A 20,069-nucleotide genomic window follows, 5' to 3' on the forward strand; every position below is an offset into this window, starting at 1 on the left:
ACACAGTGCTTATTTGTTAACCACTGGAGGACACACCCGTAATACAATACGGGTGTACACGACACTTACCAGTAGTGCAAGGCGAGGAGAAAAGTCTTCTGGCAGCAGGACGCCATCGGCTGAAGAACGTAGAAATGATAGCAGTGGCTCATGTAACAGGTGATGCTCGTGCCCGATGTAATCTTTTGGAGAGTAGACCGGAGAGTCGATGTGCAGGAGCGCTCTGGGTACTCTTGTGGACCCCAACCAAAAACAGAAGTACAGGACCTGGAACGACACAGTGCTTATTTGTTAACCACTGGAGGACACACCCGTGATACAATACGTGTGTACACGACACTTACCAGTAGTGCAAGGCGAGGAGAAAAGTCTTCTGGCAGCAGGACGCCATCGGCTGAAGAACGTAGAAATGATAGCAGTGGCTCATGTAACAGGTGATGCTCGTGCCCGATGTAATCTTTTGGAGAGTAGACCAGAGAGTCGATGTGCAGGAGCGCTCTGGGTACTCTTGTGGACCCCAACCAAAAACAGAAGTACAGGACCTGGAACGACACAGTGCTTATTTGTTAACCACTGGAGGACACACCCGTGATACAATACGTGTGTACACGACACTTACCAGTAGTGCAAGGCGAGGAGAAAAGTCTTCTGGCAGCAGGACGCCATCGGCTGAAGAACGTAGAAATGATAGCAGTGGCTCATGTAACAGGTGATGCTCGTGCCCGATGTAATCTTTTGGAGAGTAGACCAGAGAGTCGATGTGCAGGAGCGCTCTGGGTACTCTTGTGGACCCCAACCAAAAACAGAAGTACAGGACCTGGAACGACACAGTGCTTATTTGTTAACCACTGGAGGACACACCCGTAATACAATACGGGTGTACACGACACTTACCAGTAGTGCAAGGCGAGGAGAAAAGTCTTCTGGCAGCACGACGCCATCGGCTGAAGAACGTAGAAATGATAGCAGTGGCTCATGTAACAGGTGATGCTCGTGCCCGATGTAATCTTTTGGAGAGTAGACCGGAGAGTCGATGTGCAGGAGCGCTCTGGGTACTCTTGTGGACCCCAACCAAAAACAGAAGTACAGGACCTGGAACGACACAGTGCTTATTTGTTAACCACTGGAGGACACACCCGTAATACAATACGGGTGTACACGACACTTACCAGTAGTGCAAGGCGAGGAGAAAAGTCTTCTGGCAGCAGGACGCCATCGGCGGAAGAACGTAGAAATGATAGCAGTGGCTCATGTAACAGGTGATGCTCGTGCCCGATGTAATCTTTTGGAGAGTAGACCAGAGAGTCGATGTGCAGGAGCGCTCTGGGTACTCTTGTGGACCCCAACCAAAAACAGAAGTACAGGACCTGGAACGACACAGTGCTTATTTGTTAAGCACTGGAGGACACACCCGTGATACAATACGTGTGTACACGACACTTACCAGTAGTGCAAGGCGAGGAGAAAAGTCTTCTGGCAGCAGGACGCCATCGGCTGAAGAACGTAGAAATGATAGCAGTGGCTCATGTAACAGGTGATGCTCGTGCCCGATGTAATCTTTTGGAGAGTAGACCAGAGAGTCGATGTGCAGGAGCGCTCTGGGTACTCTTGTGGACCCCAACCAAAAACAGAAGTACAGGACCTGGAACGACACAGTGCTTATTTGTTAACCACTGGAGGACACACCCGTAATACAATACGGGTGTACACGACACTTACCAGTAGTGCAAGGCGAGGAGAAAAGTCTTCTGGCAGCAGGACGCCATCGGCGGAAGAACGTAGAAATGATAGCAGTGGCTCATGTAACAGGTGATGCTCGTGCCCGATGTAATCTTTTGGAGAGTAGACCGGAGAGTCGATGTGCAGGAGCGCTCTGGGTACTCTTGTGGACCCCAACCAAAAACAGAAGTACAGGACCTGGAACGACACAGTGCTTATTTGTTAACCACTGGAGGACACACCCGTAATACAATACGGGTGTACACGACACTTACCAGTAGTGCAAGGCGAGGAGAAAAGTCTTCTGGCAGCAGGACGCCATCGGCGGAAGAACGTAGAAATGATAGCAGTGGCTCATGTAACAGGTGATGCTCGTGCCCGATGTAATCTTTTGGAGAGTAGACCAGAGAGTCGATGTGCAGGAGCGCTCTGGGTACTCTTGTGGACCCCAACCAAAAACAGAAGTACAGGACCTGGAACGACACAGTGCTTATTTGTTAACCACTGGAGGACACACCCGTAATACAATACGGGTGTACACGACACTTACCAGTAGTGCAAGGCGAGGAGAAAAGTCTTCTGGCAGCAGGACGCCATCGGCGGAAGAACGTAGAAATGATAGCAGTGGCTCATGTAACAGGTGATGCTCGTGCCCGATGTAATCTTTTGGAGAGTAGACCAGAGAGTCGATGTGCAGGAGCGCTCTGGGTACTCTTGTGGACCCCAACCAAAAACAGAAGTACAGGACCTGGAACGACACAGTGCTTATTTGTTAACCACTGGAGGACACACCCGTGATACAATACGTGTGTACACGACACTTACCAGTAGTGCAAGGCGAGGAGAAAAGTCTTCTGGCAGCAGGATGCCATCGGCTGAAGAACGTAGAAATGATAGCAGTGGCTCATGCAACAGGTGATGCTCGTGCCCGACGTAATCCTTTGACGCGTAGGCCGGAGTGGGTCCACGAAAGCGCGCTTTATGTCCGAACGAAAAGTTATATACGAAGAGAGCGGGGATACATTGAGGATAACGGTCCAAAAGATGGAAAGAGACGCTTGGATTCCATTTGTACTGTGAACAAATAAAATTGGTAAAATGATGAAACGAACATGAATGGAAAGTGGAAAGCATTCTCTACTGTATTATGCGTCACCCATGTGGTGCAGAATAAGCAAGAAACGCGACATCTGCCATGGTTCTTGACGCCATAGAAACTGCTGAATGAACTTACGCCATCAAAACATTGAAAACGAAAACTACTGGCATAACGTCTCGGAAACACGATGCATGAATTGGACGATGTAGTTATATCAATCACACAGACTGTTCAAAACGATGAAGGGAGTAAATTAACGTAAAAATTAGCGAAGTAGTCATAGGAAGACTATCTCGAAGACTCCAGACAAATTCAGTACTGAGAGAAAAGTACAGCTTTGCAATGCGAGATGTTTCCTGCCTGGACAGGCAGAACGAGCACGCTCGGAAGAATGGGAACGTTAAATACTATATGCCGTGAGAAGCAATTCGAGAAGGCGGGCTAGCAAGAAAAGTAGGCATAGTATTTGATGCCTCGTGCTCAACATCTGGAAGGTTCTGAATGATAACCTTCAGGCTGGAGGAAATTTAGATGCAGATGTACGAACACTAGTTTTTGAACTTTTGCAATGACAGCGCACGTAATTAGATTTGGGTTGATGTCATGCTTGGAACATCCTAAGCAAGGAAAATGAGTTTACAGAGAAGCAAGAAAAATTTTTTGCCGAGCTGCAGTGAATCTTAGAAAATCAATATCGAACAGCAAAGAAATTAGGATTTTACTGCGCCTCACGGTGCCATTCCTACTTGATCAAGCGAGACCAGTGTTCTAGGAATGAGCTAGAACACGGCCGACGGTATTCTGCTATCGCATCAAGATGAAGACTTGAGTGAAATGCTTAAGAAGCGCAGAGTAGTTCAAGCTAGGGCAAAAACATTTGGTGTGCTTTAATTTACAGCGTCCTTCACTAATAGCCAATATCGGTATTCAATGACGGGGAAAAAGCCAGAATACCTTAGGACAACCCTCTTCCAGTCGACGATAAATTGTCTATGAAAGAATGCATCGAGAAAGTTAAAAAAAATCATACTAAATGCCTAAAGAGTGCATCGACAACAAGAAACGGAACATAAACTCAGACACCTATTATCTCAAATGCAAGCCCGGTGGTGTAGGTGCGTACAACATTCATGCTACTGGTATACGAGAGCGCAGACAGCGCTGATTCTGGAAAAAACTAGCTGATATTAAGACCATCGTCAGACTCACAAAATTACAAGTTTGCGAGCAGCAGTATTGGGCCACTCTTACAATTGTGCTGCATTGGACGAAGAAAATGCATGAAGCACCCGTTGAACGTAGACATCAAAAAATAAATGATCACTAAGGAGCAAAACACAATAGGGATATGTCATGGGTAATGAAAATCGCAGATCTAACCAGGAGTTACCACAGAACAGATTTCATCGTGAATAATTTTGTGGATGGGATTCGAGTTGCCACAGACCAAATGACCGTTACAAAATGCCGGATAATAATGATAGGACAGAGCGACACGGATCATGTGAAAATATAAAGAGAAAAAAAGATCTCGAGTCGAGGTACTGACGTTGACAGGTTTGGCAGGTATTTGAATATTTGGAGTGACTGCGTGAATGTTTCATTCAGTGATTAGTATTAGAAGGGATGTTAAACAGCTCACTAAAAGCAGAAGAAATACCGCCGAAACCTGCCCTATTTGGCCAGAACAAAATGTGGATATTTAAGAATTGAAATTACGGAAGCAAACGGAGGTGTATACAATACGCGAATGCCCGATGTGTTAGGACAAAGGCCCAATGAGACTTTAAGGGCACCTTCAGTAGGGCCTATATGACAAGGCGAGCAGCACCCGATCACATTACCTGGTAGACATCTGTTGGCCGTATACAAGTTCGATACGTATATGCACACTTTCCACGGCGGAATATGTGGACACCGACTCTTATAATAACCAGATTTCGGGTAATCACAGGAGGAAAAGTGCCAGTAGTAATACGAAGTAATAAGCAAGCGAATAGCGATGTTGATCCAAGCGCTAAATACTTTAAAAGGAATGGACGAGTCTACTGTGACAACCAAGGACTCGTAAGACAGAAAAGACGTTCGCAGTACAGCCAAAAATAAAGCCGGCACGTCATCTTACTTCCAAAAAAACGGGTATTTCATGCAACTATTGATAACGCCATGTTATCAAACATTGCATGGCGGAGATCAAGCAACGTTAGCGCAACTTCGGGCTAAGTCCTGGATATTACAAGGTCGCCAAGTAGTTAATACAGTTTTAAACAAATGCATAGTTTGCAAGAGGCATAACGCAAGACCGGCCGCTTAAATTATGCCTCCCCTCCAGCCGGACAGAATAAACGAATAGGGGCGATTTCAAGTCACGGGAGTTGACTTTACAGGAACACAATGCGAAAAGCAAATACGAGACTGAAACTATACGTAGTAATGTTCACCTGCGCGGTAACAAAAGGAGTACGCTTTGAACGTGGACGTGTCGGCCCTCATCTACGTTTTTTACAAGCTCTCCAGCAGTATGCCTGCCATAACCTACTCGGCCAACGCCAGGACCTTTACAAAGGCCGAGAAGAAAACCAGAGGAATGCTTGAAGCTTTTTGGCACGAACTGCTGTATACACCAAACATAATGGGAAACAATAGCCGGGTGGGCCTCAAGGTGGGGAGGATTTAACGAGCGTTTGACAGGAAGAGTGAAGGCGATGCGAAAAATCGTCGCAAGAAAAAACTTAAGTGGAGGAGCTACGCACAATTGCAGGAGAAGTTGAAGGGGCGCTTAACATTCCACCGTTAAGTTACATGTATGGGGAACCTGATGAGCCCATGCCACAGATGCCTACAGACAGGCCGGCGGCAACAGCTTGAAGACGGACAAACAAGGCCATTCAACAAGGACCTTGAAGCATGGCGAAGTAGATGTAAACTCGTTAAAGATTTTTGGAAGAGATGAGGATCGAATATGTCAAGGAAATAAGTGCTACTGTCAAAGCCTAACGCGACAAGCGATGCCATTGTCCAAAAGTCATGAGTTTTTAATTGAAGACCGGGATCTAAGAAAATTTTAAAAAAGCTGCCGAATGGAAAACAGTTATTCTGGACGCGACGAAATAACAAGAGCTTGTCTTCTTCAGACAGGCAACGCAGAATTTCTCGAAACATTTGTGAAAAACATTTAAGCTCTTGAAGGGCGTTTCAAATAGGCCTCCAAGGCCTATCAGTGCAAGTTGTGAGGGCGTGAGGCTGTAAAATATCATCAAGACACTCGAGGACCAACAGCAAGGGAACGGCTCCTTGTCGCGAGCGCGTGCTACTTCACTCCAATAAACCGTTCTGTTCGAAGCAGTCACCGGTCTCGATCGTTTTAACATCACTGTCAACACGTGGTGGCCATCCGAGAGCTAGTTGCGGTATGCGCGTTGTGTTAACTTCCTATTCTTGGCCGATCCCTAGCTGTGGGTACGTGCCGGATATATATTGCAAGTTTGGCACGTACATTCCTATAATTTATTTGATGTTTACCGCTTCAGTCATTCGCAGTGTGAGGCAGTGATAGTGCTGACCTTTCTCGCCGGCTATGAAAAAAGCATTAGCAAACATGCATTGCTGTGAAACCTGTTTATTACGCAGATAAACACAAGTGGTGTACGCAAGGCACGAACTGGCCACTCTCGTACGCACTGATCGCTATAAAAAACATACAACGTAAAAAATCGCCGCCAATTACGGTCAGTCAACGCAAACAGCAAGGAAAGCTTCGTTTGCATCAATTCCCATCGCACATGGGACTCGGAATTTTTATGCGCTATCGTGCTCAATATGAGCTACAGCATGAGAGCACGCGGAAACGCGGCCATGCGTTGCTCCTTAAAAGCGCGACAGTGCCTGCAGTACTCTCACCTGCTGTGGCTTTAGTCGAGCGCGGCAGTATTGCAAATAGGACACAGCAGTAGTGCGAGTCGTGTTTAAGTGATATTTACCAGTATTAGCAGAGCTCCAAATCAAATACCTGTGCCAGCAGGACGCCATGGATGTGGAAATGCAATGGGGCCAACGCGGTCAGCCACGGTACGAGTGGTGCTAAAGGCCATCTCCTGTGCGACGTGGGGAGGATGGCAAACGTGGAGCAGCACACTGGATGTCCATCCCACTCGTGGTCCGCCATCTCGAAAGCGGACCTCGGGATCCTGAAACGACAAGACATTATTTAGCCACTCGAGGACACAGCTGAACTACGAGTCGTCTGAATGTGGTGCATACCCGCAGCAGAGCAGAGCGATGACCCATATTGTCTGTCGGCAAGACCACACCGGCTACGGAGCACGGTCGGTCACGGTACGAGTGTTGCTCTGGAAGATAGCGTGGACAGTAAGTACACACTGAAAACAAATGGCAACAATGATAATTGTAAGCAAATGACTCGCTTACTGCCGCTGCTGCCCGGCTGAGCTCCGATGAACATCGCAGCCGACGTCCGGCGTGGAGGTGCTGCATTAACAGGACTAGTACCTAAAAGCTGGCGAGGCAATTTCCGAAAGCCATTTGCTTCCGTGAATCCACATTTCGCTCGATAGCACTGACGCGCCCGGGCTACCTTGTCACGAAATAGTGGGGTCTGGTCGCAAGGCGATTCGGAAGGGTCCATGTCCCTGACGTAGTCGAAAGAGGACGGCTGTCAGCTAGCCTGCCTAGTGTGAGCTAAGCCTTGTGTCAGCTAAACCTGAAGCTACACACGTCGCCACCCCGGACACATGGCCCGTCCTCTTCGATTCCGGCGCGGAGAAGACCCATGTGGCCGCAAGCCATGCCCATGAAACCTCGGGCTTACAGCTAGGCAACAAAACTAACTGTACGTAATTTTGTAATGTAGCTATACATCCTAGTGAACGCTAGCTAGTGCAACTGAACAAACGGTTAACTTCTCTAAGGCGTGCGCCACCCTCGCCAGCTAGACCATCTAGAAAAAATGCACAAAGTGCACCTGATGAGCGTTTAGGACGCTTGATGCGAAGCTCGCAGAGACGACGCTCGCCGTGACTAGGAGTTGCCGCGCAAGTCCTGGGTTAGCGGCCACGCTCAGATTTCATCCACTGTTCAATAGTCCAAGCATCGTCGGGGGGTGGGAACACGCACAAACAAAAGAACGAGTACTCGGCAGAAACGACTTGCGAATTATACGCCGTGCCGGCTCGACCGGAGTGTCGTTGGCGTATGGTAACGTAGCATAAGCCGCAAGGGGTGAAGTGTCGGCTGGCAGTCACACTCCGGGAGGGCGAGGAATTGCCGCGACGGATACGGCAGCCGGGCCGCGCACCAAGTCTCTCGAAGAATGCCTCCCATTTTGCGCGCCCGGAGCATGAAGCCAGTTCTTTCAGAGTCGGCGTACGGCTGGAGCACGCGTAGGGTGCAACATCGAAAAGCGCTGCCACTGTTAGCACATCATTAAGGCCAGCAGGTCCGCGGGGTGTGGTGCGACGCAGATGCCAGCCGGCACACCAAAGTAGACAGAAAATTCAATATGGCGGCCCAAGCCACCGGATACTCGACATATCGACATACAGCCACGATGACCGCGATGCTAAGCTCTTTGGCGCATGCGTTGACGCATCCGGGCATTTCATTTCTTTTTTCCCATTGGTCTATTGTCGAACCACGTCACTGGCTCGTTACCGCCGCGCCGCTGTTATCATCGCAATCGACGCGAGTGGTGATGGTAAAACAAAACAAAAAATAATAGAAAAACAAAGAAGTCGCAGTCGGCATGCAGTTGCTGAAGTTGGAATGTTCTAGAAGCTTCCACATGCTTCTACTGTGTTCTTGGACAGCAATAGCGTTAGCACTGTCGCCGTAGTTTTATTGTTCGATAACCCGCCGACGGAATTTTCGCGGTTCCGTGGCCGCCTTCGCATTCGCGTTGGGCTGCCGCCGCGAGCATGACTTGCAACTCACGAGCGAGCGTGGCAACGTATTTCGGGTTCTCTGCACATGTCGTCGCCTGCCCCTGCGGCACCTTGTGTGTCCGAAAATTCAAATTAAATTCACGGCGTTTGCATGCCGGAACCCCGAACTGATTAAGAGAAAGGCCGTAGCCGGGGGCTCTGGGTTTTTATCAGGTGGATTCTTTTTTTTAACGTGCATCTAATAGAGGCTCCGCGTGGTACTCCAAGGCATATCTTAAGAGCTTGGGCCTGAATGCTGGACGACCGGCCGTTTCTTCGCAGCTGATATTTGAAGACCGTTACCATCGCTCGTAGTTCCACATAACTGTGAAGGCGTTTTTGTCTTTGTCGAAGGCGACTGGCCTATGTGAAAGCCTTTGATGTGGTGAGGCCCTACGCGTGCATGCGCGAACTCACCGCGTCTTTGCTTCATTCTACTTCTCTCTCTATCTCATCTTTCTATTCCCCATTTCCCTTCCCTCAGTGAAAGGTAGCCAACCAGACGCATTACGGCTTAACAGCCGGCCTTCTCTCTTTCTTTCCTCCTCATCCTTTTTAAATCTAAGTACATGGACTCTTTTGCATTTTGACCGTTATCGAAATGCGTATGCCGCGGCTGTGATCGAACCCCTGGCAAGGAGCTTAGCAGCGGAACCCCACAGTCCCTCTGCTACAGTGGCGGACTGCTTGAGACTGCTATCATAGAGAAATATTCAACAAGAGGGGACACTCTTCAAAAACCGGCAACAGGAAACACGTCACGCCTAGTTTCAACTCCATCCGTTAGTTGACGCGAGCATCAGAAAAAAAGAATGTGAAATAAACTTACAGACAACGTTTTATTTTTTTTATTCTTCCCCACTAAAACTAAAAATTTTTGCGTGTAAATGAACTTATACTTTTATACTTTATACTTATACTTTTGCGTTGCCTAGCAACAAATTAGCGGCACGCCAGACGCGCGTGCATACGTCATGCACCAGACCATTGGCCAGACAAGCCGCAGGAGTGAGCTAGGCTGGATGCGCATGTAAAGCTCGCGTGCTCGGCGTCCGTCTCTTTTGGATGTAGCCCGTTTTTTGGGGGCTTCCGGCGTTATTTTGTGTTCCGTCTGCATTCAGACACGGCACCGCTGCACTACTGGACTACAGCAAGGTGAAGAATTTTGTTTGACAGTCTGCGACGCACTTCAAGCACATTTAGGCTTACTGCACAAAACTGAACCTATATAGTGACGCAGTTATCGAAAAACAGCTCCGCCGTCCAAGCCTAGTTAATTTGAGTTAATTGCTCGTACTGGGAGATGTACTGGGAGAAGTGCAGGAAATAATGCCCGGGAAGGGAGGAATGCTTGAAAATCGGAGGTTTTCTTCAGATTTTGTGGCATTGTTTGGGAGGAGTCCTTGCTTCGAAATGTACGTAAAAGTGAATTTATCTGTAATGCCGCTCATTCACAACTTACGCACGTTTCGCCTCTACACGCAATATTCCTGTTAGGTCAATATACCAAAATGATACATGCTTGTAATTTACTTTTTCAGCTGATGGCATCCGGTGGAGCTTCGTACGGCAACGACTGCTGCTTACCTGGTGCCACAACTTTGGATGAATGCAGAAGAAGCCCGGAACGAGCATTTATATAGAGCAAAATAAACATTTGATCATTTCAGAAGACGTCTTGCGTTTTTTTATGAAATTGCACCTGACACATTCGGCGGAGTCTTGTAAAGATTGTTCGCAATGATTTTTACTAAATAAATGATTCCACGCTAAGGCCACGCGTGGTTCAGCAGAAGCGAAAAAAGAAATATGCCACGCCCATCAGCGGAGCCAGCACGGCGTGTACCAACTGGTGTTCAAAACGCGTGCGCCCAAAACCGAAACCGGAAGATGTTAATACCATCCGCTTGGTGTGCTACAGACAATTCGGCCACTGGGCTCTATGGGAGTGCCCGCTCTTGTTGAAATTTCTTTCTCTATGCTGCTATATTGACACGGGTTTGGCGTCCATGAAGGGCATCCGCATTGCAAACGCTCCGATCTCTGTATTAATTTCGCCACTTGAGATTTTTCCGGATGCCAGTGTCCTAAAACGCCAGCATCCTGTCTCTGCTAGCTACGCGGTAGAAAGGCGGACCCGAAAATGAAGTTCTTAGCTGTTTTTTCTATACTCCTAGTGACTCGGCGAAAAGACAGCGAAAGATTTCAGACGAGGAAATCTCACGCAGAAAGATTTTGTAACCACAAGAAGCACCGTCTGGAATTATTCAATAATGCACCTAATAACAATTAACACTTTTAAATGTATTCCAATTCCTTGACCAAACTTTCTTTACTGAAGATAAATACATCTGATCCCTCCGTCTGCTTCCTTCGCGTTGGTCTGGCCGATGGCCGGCTTAATTTTGTTTGCTTCCTAAATTTTTCGCAGCATTATTGAAATATTTTGTTTTTGCTTTGCGCGATGACCTCTCAGCAGTGGCCTTATTGATCTATGAACTTCTCGTGTTGAACATGGCGTCGTTGGTTCGATGCCTATGGCCAACGAACGTGGCCGCTTCGCATGGGAGCCAAATTTAGCGCAGGGTAGAACACTCGTTCATTTTACACTCTTAGAAAAGTTTACGCCTTTGGGGCTTTTCACACAACAATAATCGTCATCTGCATTGCTTGCGTTTCCTTCCTTGAAAACTTAGCGCTCGCTAGTTTTCTGTCGAGAATGCTGTGTGCCGATGATAACGCGCAAGCCGTTCATGACTTGGAAGTACCGGGCTCGCAGCTTTAAAGAATGAAAATTCGGGCAAGACAGATGACGATTATCGCTGTGGTACAAGATACGACCCGAAGGGCGTGAATGTTTTCAAGAGTGTAGGCTGAAAACTATACGCCTGATAGATAGATAGATAGATAGATAGATAGATAGATAGATAGATAGATAGATAGATAGATAGATAGATAGATAGATAGATAGATAGATAGATAGATAGATAGATAGATAGATAGATAGATAGATAGATAGATAGATAGATAGATAGATAGATAGATAGATAGATAGATAGATAGATAGATAGATAGATAGATAGATAGATAGATAGATAGAGAGAAAGGCAAAGGAAAGACAGGGAGGTTAACCAGAGATTATCTCCGGTTGGCTACCCTGTACTGGGGGAGGGGAAAGGGGATGCAATAGGTGAGAAAGAAAGAAGGATAAAAAAAGGAAAAAAAAACCTGAGCACACACACGCACGTACACACGAACTATTTCTGTGGGCACTGTCACGCAACCCGCAAAGGCATTCCTAGTCTTACGCAGTGTCACCGTACAGTCCTGATAGTAAACATGCAAGTAATGAAGTAGCTGCGTGTCTAATCAACAACGCATCTATAGCCATGGCAATTGCAATGTATACAGCACGATTCCCCCAAAAAATGTCCACCTGCTTATTAGTTTTTTTCATGCATCTCCGAAATGCTAAGGGCACCTTTACTTTTCTACTAAGAAAACAATTACACGCACGTACAATTATCACTGAAGTGAGCAGAATCGCGAAGAAAAATATTCAGGAGCTATTTCACTCTATGAAGGTGAATGACCAGCGAAGCTGTAGCACATCACAGAGGGTTAGACAAGGGTACATCTAATTATTTTTATCATTCGGCATTGGTAGTGACGACAGCTTTGTGATTACAATGATTACAAAGGCTACAAAGATTCCTGCGCTTTTTTCCCACCAGCAGGGCGCACCTAATCGGTGTACCGTCTGACGCGACTTGAAGGTTATCGCGCCAGCATTGACCGGCCTAGCGTCCCAGGATCCTAGCGGCCCGTTTCATAACCGTGAAAATCAAGATTTCGCATACTCCTCTCCCTTGTCGGCTGTTCCATGCTACAACAATCACTCCCGCGACGAACTCGCCACCCTTTTTCTCTGTTTATGTAATAGCGAAGAATACGTTGCGCGCAAATACCATCACTGCCTGTTCCTTGAGGCAAAAAAAAGAAAAAAAAAGAAACAGCGGCTTTTTCGGACGGGAGTGAGCGCAACTAAAGGAACAACAAAAAGAGCGGGGGAAGCTGGCTTGATACGTCCTTCTCCTCGAATGTGTATTCTGGGCCATGGCGCAGTTCTCGCTGTCGAAAAACCTGAGCAAATCTCTTTCTGGTGCCTCTTTTTCATCCGCTCAGTCGTGACATCTCGTTGGACCGCGGGAAAGTAATTTGCAAAGAACACTGATAAACCATTGGTAAAAGATGAAAAAAAGAAGTCACAGCGTCGCCCGAAAGGGGTAGCATCGATTGCGATAGCTAATTAGTACACCGCTGTCGAAGTAATAATAGCAGTTTTATTGGCCGTACTAGCTTGTAAACAGTCGCTTACCAACTAAATTAACAAGCAGGGTGTCACGCGCGCCCAAGCAAACATGAACAAATCTCACTCGATGACAGCCGAAACTGGCTGCCAAAACGCTGCAGTGAGGAAGCGCTGCAGTAGCAGCGAGCGAATTGACTTCCGTGCTGCGTCTCGCATCAACGCGAAGGCGCGAAAGACAGCACGCGGCGGACTCTGCCCCCGTCGCAGATGGCTTTCAAGATAGAGTGGTTGAAGTAGAACGCGCCCTCTCTCTCTCCCCTCCCCCTAGTCCAACCCTTGCGTGCGACGGAAGACGGCGCACTTCTTCGCCGCTTTCCTCGCATGCGTGCTCGAGATTGAGCCGCGATCGCAGGCTCACCCTCGCACGCTTTCACTCGCGCATACGGCGTATACCGCGCGGCGACGATTTTATCGCCCTTGGACTTTATACGTAAGCTCATGGCGACGGCAGAAATGCGCCTGGAGTGTTCATATAATTGCTATCGCAATAGTAAGAGGTGGGAGCATAACACGGAAGCACATTCTATGTCCAAGGCACTGTGACGACCGGCTCAGTGCACTTCAGTACACGGAGAGGCCGCAAGCGAAGTGCATGCACTCCACGTGGCACCGCAAGCACGCGATGTGTTTCGCTGGCGTGGAAATAGTACGTGGGAGCCCACAAAAGCCCTTCATCGTCTGTATTGCTTTAAGGGACTGGCGTAGGTGGAAGTAATTGAGATGAGTAGGCACCGTGTCGACATGGGCCACCAACGTTTATCTGACCAATGCCCGCGCCCAATATGTAATTAAGCTTCGGCAGGTGCCTTGTGATAAGATCTTTCTTTCTCGCTTTTCTTCTTTCATGCCATAAAATATCGATGTAACTAATAATACTCGTATTTATGCCGAGTGAGCCCCATTACCCTGGAATGTGCGTGAGAACGGTACTGTCGGTGCAGTGCGAAATGAACGCGAAACATATGGCATAAACATTCATTGTGAAAGCGCGCGGAATGGGACAAAATGAACTTAAGTAATACTACGTTGGAAATATGTGCTCTACCACTTCTCTTCCTTGTCTGATATTTTGTTCTATTCTATTTAAAAGTTTACGTCAAGTAAAATGGGCACTTAAACGTGGCAATCATGTTCAAGTTGTCTACCGAGGTGGTCCTGCTTCACTCTTTTTACTCGTAACACATGGTCGCTACTTCAGATGGTCGTTTAGCTGTACAAGATTTTACACTCTTTCGAGGCTAGGGCAGAACAGGTAGAGCAGGAACAGGTAGGCAGGAGGTCGTTCACTTCGTGAGTAATAAATGTACAGGTTTATTTCAAAAAAAGACTCTACCGAAAAGAAGAAATCGAGAATGTGGGAGTAAGAACATAAATATCAGAGATAACAAACGCTACACTGCCCTTCAAGGATTTGTATCAGTTGTAAACGAAAGATGCTGCGTTTTTTTACACCTGACCTGAGGAACCCACTTTGAGAACTGTTGTGCGCTACATCGCGCTAAAGGACAGTTTTATTTCTTGTTTTTTTTCTTCTTCACCGTGACTTGTCTTTTGCCATTCTTACTCCAGCGCCGCGTCGCCGGCTGGTCTATACACTGGCTAACATCTGTCTTTTCCGGTTTTCTGTATTTCCTCTCCTTAGGAATTTTCGTTAGGATAAATCACAACAGTACATTTGTTCTAGACGAAAAAGTTGAAGACAAAAATTGAAATTCCGGTATTACCACCATTTTGAGAAAGAACTTGCCCTATCGTTCTGTGTGCATCGCCACTATTTTTAATTTTCTCAAACATGTCAAAGCATGCAGGAGACTTTAATACCCCTACATATTATCTGACAGTTCACTACGAATGCGACTCCCATTGGTAATTTGCAGCTTTGTAACGTGGCAGTTTTATACAATGTTCAGCGTAGTCTTTCTTTTCGCTCGCATTTCTGTCCCCGAATGCTAAGTACCTGGCCAGAACTTCGGCTTCAAGTGACCTCTTAGCTTTTGCATGATGAGAAATTCTCCCTTGTTCAATGCATAGCTTCCTCTACTAGCTGAATCAGGTGGATTTCGCTAATGTATTCCAACGACGAAGAGACAAACACATAGTTTTCTCTCTAACAAAATATATTGCACTAGATGCCTCATCCCGTCAGTTCATTTCATCCGGAGTCGTGTTTCCTCATTCCTACGTAGACAAAAGTTCCAGCTTTATAAACAAATGCAGGTTGAGAGTCGCCTAAGCAGACAAGGCGTTATAGTTAGCACCAACACCTATGAGCGAAAAGGTCGACATTTCTACGGAATTCAAGCAGAAGTCTGGAATAATTATGCGGTCAAAGAAGCTGTGAGCTGTGTATCGACATAAATCTGAAAGAATTCAGCGAGGAGAAGTTTGGACCTGAAGAACTAATTATTAGGTACCACGAGTAGAACTAGTAAACTTTTGCACTATTTCGAAGAAAAAAGTAAAGAAATTAGAAATACGTACAGAATAATCCTATAATGATAATCATGATAATGACGACGACGACGATGAATATTGTTTCTATCGGCAACCTCTTCGAAAAGAGGTGGCAAGGAATAGTCACCTTGCCTGATTGACCTAATGAGGTATTACATACATATACCTATCAGTATAGCATTCTGCCTATCTCGATGTCGTTGATATTTTCTATCTTCATGAGAAATTACATTTCTTCCTCGCATTATTGTGCCACCGTATTGCAGCTAAAATTGCGTGCTTCTATAAACTTATATTTTATGCATCCTTTGGATTTTATTTTCATTTCGCTGCTTCCGCTTCATACAAACTATGATCACATTGTAGTGCCAGTGACACCTGTCGCTCGGTGACAGCTAACAGAGCGCAAATGAGCTTCATCACATGTTTTAACTAAGGGGAAATTAGAACATTTGTTATTGCCACAATAAAAGGAGGAAGGAAGGTTGAATCTGAGTCCGGTGTTTTGTACTGACGCATCAAACTATGACAAACAATAACACATCTGAGATAAAAACTATAACAAACAATTAAAAATATTTCAAGTTCAAACAACCTGAAAATAATAATAAATTTGAAAAAATCAAGGTCCCATGTATTAGGCAGTTACGCATAGCCGTTGATTCCGACAACAAAAAGTAGCTTCAAGAATAGCCGACTTCGCACACAGGACTGCTCGCGCAATGAGAATATGAAAGGTCAGCTCGCTTCTACAGATAAAGTGGCAATTTTGAAGGGCACCAGATTTCACATTCCGGAGAGACTAGGGCAGGGCACACCGGCGATTTTCACGGCTTAAAAAAGAAGGATCACGTGCTTTCACGAGAAGCTCTCGAAATATTTGCCCACTACACGGGGATTTCAAGGACTTATTCTGCATTGCGTTATGTGTAATGTAAGACGCAAGCCGCAATCCGGCTAGAGGTATATTTTCCAAGTGCACCAACTGGAATAAAGGAAGCAGCATTCCATGCTTTGAAACTAATGCACGTCCTGTGCGCGCGAATTTTATATTTCAAATTTCGACTGAGAATACTTGATCGCTATAATCGTCAAGTAATCAAGCGAAAGAAAGACTTCACTGTGATGGATGAGGTCGTGGTTGAGCATATATAGTCTATGTATTTAGAACCAAACGCGCCTCAAGAAAACTTCTGAGCCAACGTCAATTTGTGTTATTATTGTGCCTCTTATAACCGTAGCAAACTTACTACGGCGTATAAATATGGTCACTACAATGTCGGCGTAGTCAATCGGTGGGAATGCAAATGACGGCACTTGCTGGCTGTTTCCGCCACCAAATATTTCGTTTGGTTTTGGAGCGCCAAGTTTCCTCATAAAGTCCATGTCAATACTCCGTTCCAGTATAATATATCGTAAAACAAGGCTTATTCACTCACTTGCCACTTCGGAACCTGTAATACCACAAGTATCATTTTTGCTACGCTGAGTTTGATAGCCCAGGATTCTGATATTAGCTGCGCAAACTTGACGCATAGCTTATACAGTGTTTCGATACACCGGAGAGACTTCCCCTCTCCATCCCCAACCTCCCGTTATGAATAGTTCAACAAATCAATTATTAATCAATCATCATACTAAGTTTTTATACTAATAGCATTTTATTGTCTTTTAGTGCAAATGTTCTCTACATGCCTCGAAATAGAGGCGATCAAGTGGCTAACAATTTTCTGGATGAGTAACTGTGTGATATCATGGGTCTATGGAAATTTAGCGCCACATTTTACAAAGTGAGCGCGTATCTTGGCTTTCCACAGTAGGCAACGTCATCACCTCAGCTATTTTGTCCACATCTCTATATTTAAGAGAAGCAACATACCTGTTCAGCCATCCATTCACACCTAATATACTTGCGGCATCTGTTTCATTCCCAATGCCGCTGTAGCATCTTGTGGCGAGTTTACGTCATTACCGTACTTATGGCAGTGTCCGAAAGATATCTACACAGGACTCACTTGTGTGATTCATGCTTTTACACAAAGGAAAATAAAACAGTTACAAAAGATGTAGCTTAGGTTCCCCCCTTGTTGTGACAACCTAGTTGTCGGCTTCCATGTAGACGTCATTTGGTCCACTTTATTTTCCCTCTTGCTTATTCTTTATCATTTAAATTAAACATCACAGTTAATTCCCACTAAGATCGTTCTGGCTTCATTGCATGTTGGCTTGAAATGGCTGTATCTAGCAAGAGGTTCAAGCCCCTCAGTTCCCCCTTTTCTTCTCGCTGAAACAACAATCAAGCGATATATCAGAAATAATTCCATCTTCTCACAAACAGCAAGCTTAAAGCTACATTCATCTGGAGAGCTCGTACCATTTCCATGGTCGCATTTTGAGCAAGAAACTAAGAAGGCGTTTTAATCACTCGGCGTTCCCACTCGCGACTGTTTCTGAGCGGCCCATTTGTCCTGCGGGAGATCAGTGCGAGGGGAAAATCCGCTCGTGTTGACGTGACAAGGGCGGTTACCGCAGTGATTAACCTTGAACTCGCGGGCAGCTATCAAGAGCGGGCGTTAAAATCGGATGTGCCTTGTGGACGGCACATCTTCACAGTCATGAAAACACCCTTTCTTTCTGACGGCTGCTTTTACTGAAATCCAGTCGAGAAGGTGGGTGATGTTGAAATCGCATTGTAGCAATCTCCTAACAACTTGTGAGTAGGCAGCGGATTGCGCAGTATAGTTTTCGCATTTAGTTCTTTCCCGTTTCCTTGCTTGATTAACAGGAGACCAATCGGCGCCATTGGGACTGTGTGTGTTTTTCAGGAGACACACAAGGAGGCAAATGGGTCTGTGCTCGTTACGCAAAGTGAATATTTTTTTTTCTCTAAAAGGCTTACTGTGATACAAACAGTCTACTGTAATCGTAAGAAAAAATATATTGATTTCCTGTTCACTGTTTTCACAGTGAGCTTGCTTCTGCACTTTTTGCAAACGAAGAAGAACGAAGCGTTGTCCATGATTACTTTCAAGAAATGACAACGAAAAATAAAAATCGGCGCGTTCTTACAATTCCTTGCAAGTGGCTTATTCATGCAACACTCGGTGCTGCCAGACTAACTCGCCACCAAAGAACTCGCCGCACCAGGTGAAAGTGGCAAAACAAGAAGCATGCATTTCATATTAAAATTTACACTGAGCACTCATATTTTGTTTCATACATATGCACTTTATTAACAATGAGTTATTACAAAGTAAGGAGCAAGAGTAGAAAGTACGAACCAACCCACTATTCTTTATGGCAGTGACCTTTTTAGCGACCGTGCTGTTGATAATTTGGCCTGTTGCAATAATTTCTCTGAGCAACCTTGATCAATGCCACTACCCTTCTCGTATATTGTATTTGCTGCTCCCACAAAAGGGCGACAAAGGTGCCATCAAATTTCTTTATTTTATGCATTATTTTCAATGTAGCGCAGCCCACAGCTTTGAACCCCTTTAAAGCTTTTGCGCAAACCGAAATCATTTTTCCTAAGACTTCACGCAATATTCGTAAACTTATAAATGAAAAAAAATTTGTAAAGTTCATGAAAACTTCGGAAGGGTTGGCAGGTATGCTGTCACGTATGGTGGTCAAGCTTGTAGATAACGTGCACTTGAGAATGCCATTGCTCACGGGTCACTGAAGCACCGCAGCTACCACATCACACAACGGAATAGCTCGCCATGTTAGCCTAATGGCTACCAGGTTACATTGCTGAGTTCGAGGTCGCGGGTTCAATCCCGGCTATGGCAACCGCATTTCGACGGGGGCGAAATGCAAAAAAAAATCTCGTGTACTTACTTTAAAAACCCAGGTCTATAAGGCCGCGGACATGTACGACGGACAGGCGTCCACATCAAGCTTCTGCTGCTGGTGTACTTAGATTTAGGTGTACGTTATTGAAACCCAGGTGGTCAAAAAATGATGCGGAGTCCCCTACTACGGCGTGCCTCATAATCAGATCGAAGTTTTGGCACTAAAACTCAACAATATGATCGTAATTTTACAATAAGGAATATCCTTCTTTTTTTGTTTACGTTAGTGTATTGCATGAAATATAAAAGTAAGTGTGCGAGGACGCAGGAGAATGCGACAGAGAAGCAACTTTTTTTTAAGAATTCCGGTCCAGATTCAACCGCTTTGTTGTAGTGTCGTGTATCGAGTTGAGTGATCTGCTAGATCGTGGCTTTTACGTAATCAGAGCAGGACTCCACCAGATACTTCTCAAGCGTTGAACATTATACAGGTTGAAACGAGTTAGACCATGCTTGCCTTGATAGTGGGACAACTCTCCCTACAATCCCGCAAAATGTGAATATTGTTCTGGCAAGCATTCACATGTCATGCAAGCAGGTTTGCTTGGCACACACTGTATGCAGTATTTGAAGTGTGGGGGCAGAAGGGAGTGCGACTGCGCGACCGTGATTTATACATCACGGTTGCG

At 45.8% G+C, this 20,069-nt stretch overlaps 2 long non-coding RNA genes across 2 annotated transcripts; both read right to left on the reverse strand.

The window, feature by feature from the left end:
• Positions 1-369: 369 nt before the first annotated feature.
• Positions 370-1,078, reverse strand: LOC140218422 (uncharacterized). Its single transcript, XR_011894676.1, has 3 exons — positions 895-1,078; positions 620-817; positions 370-542 (listed from the first exon to the last, which is right to left on the reverse strand). It is a non-coding gene; the product is annotated as an uncharacterized lncRNA (long non-coding RNA).
• A 98-nt stretch (positions 1,079-1,176) lies between these two features.
• On the reverse strand, positions 1,177-1,909 carry LOC129384917 (uncharacterized). Its single transcript, XR_011894677.1, has 3 exons — positions 1,720-1,909; positions 1,445-1,642; positions 1,177-1,367 (listed from the first exon to the last, which is right to left on the reverse strand). It is a non-coding gene; the product is annotated as an uncharacterized lncRNA (long non-coding RNA).
• Positions 1,910-20,069: the final 18,160 nt, after the last annotated feature.

Source organism: Dermacentor andersoni, chromosome 5 (assembly GCF_023375885.2).
Source record: "Dermacentor andersoni chromosome 5, qqDerAnde1_hic_scaffold, whole genome shotgun sequence".
In the NCBI taxonomy this organism is placed as follows: Eukaryota; Metazoa; Arthropoda; class Arachnida; order Ixodida; family Ixodidae; genus Dermacentor; species Dermacentor andersoni.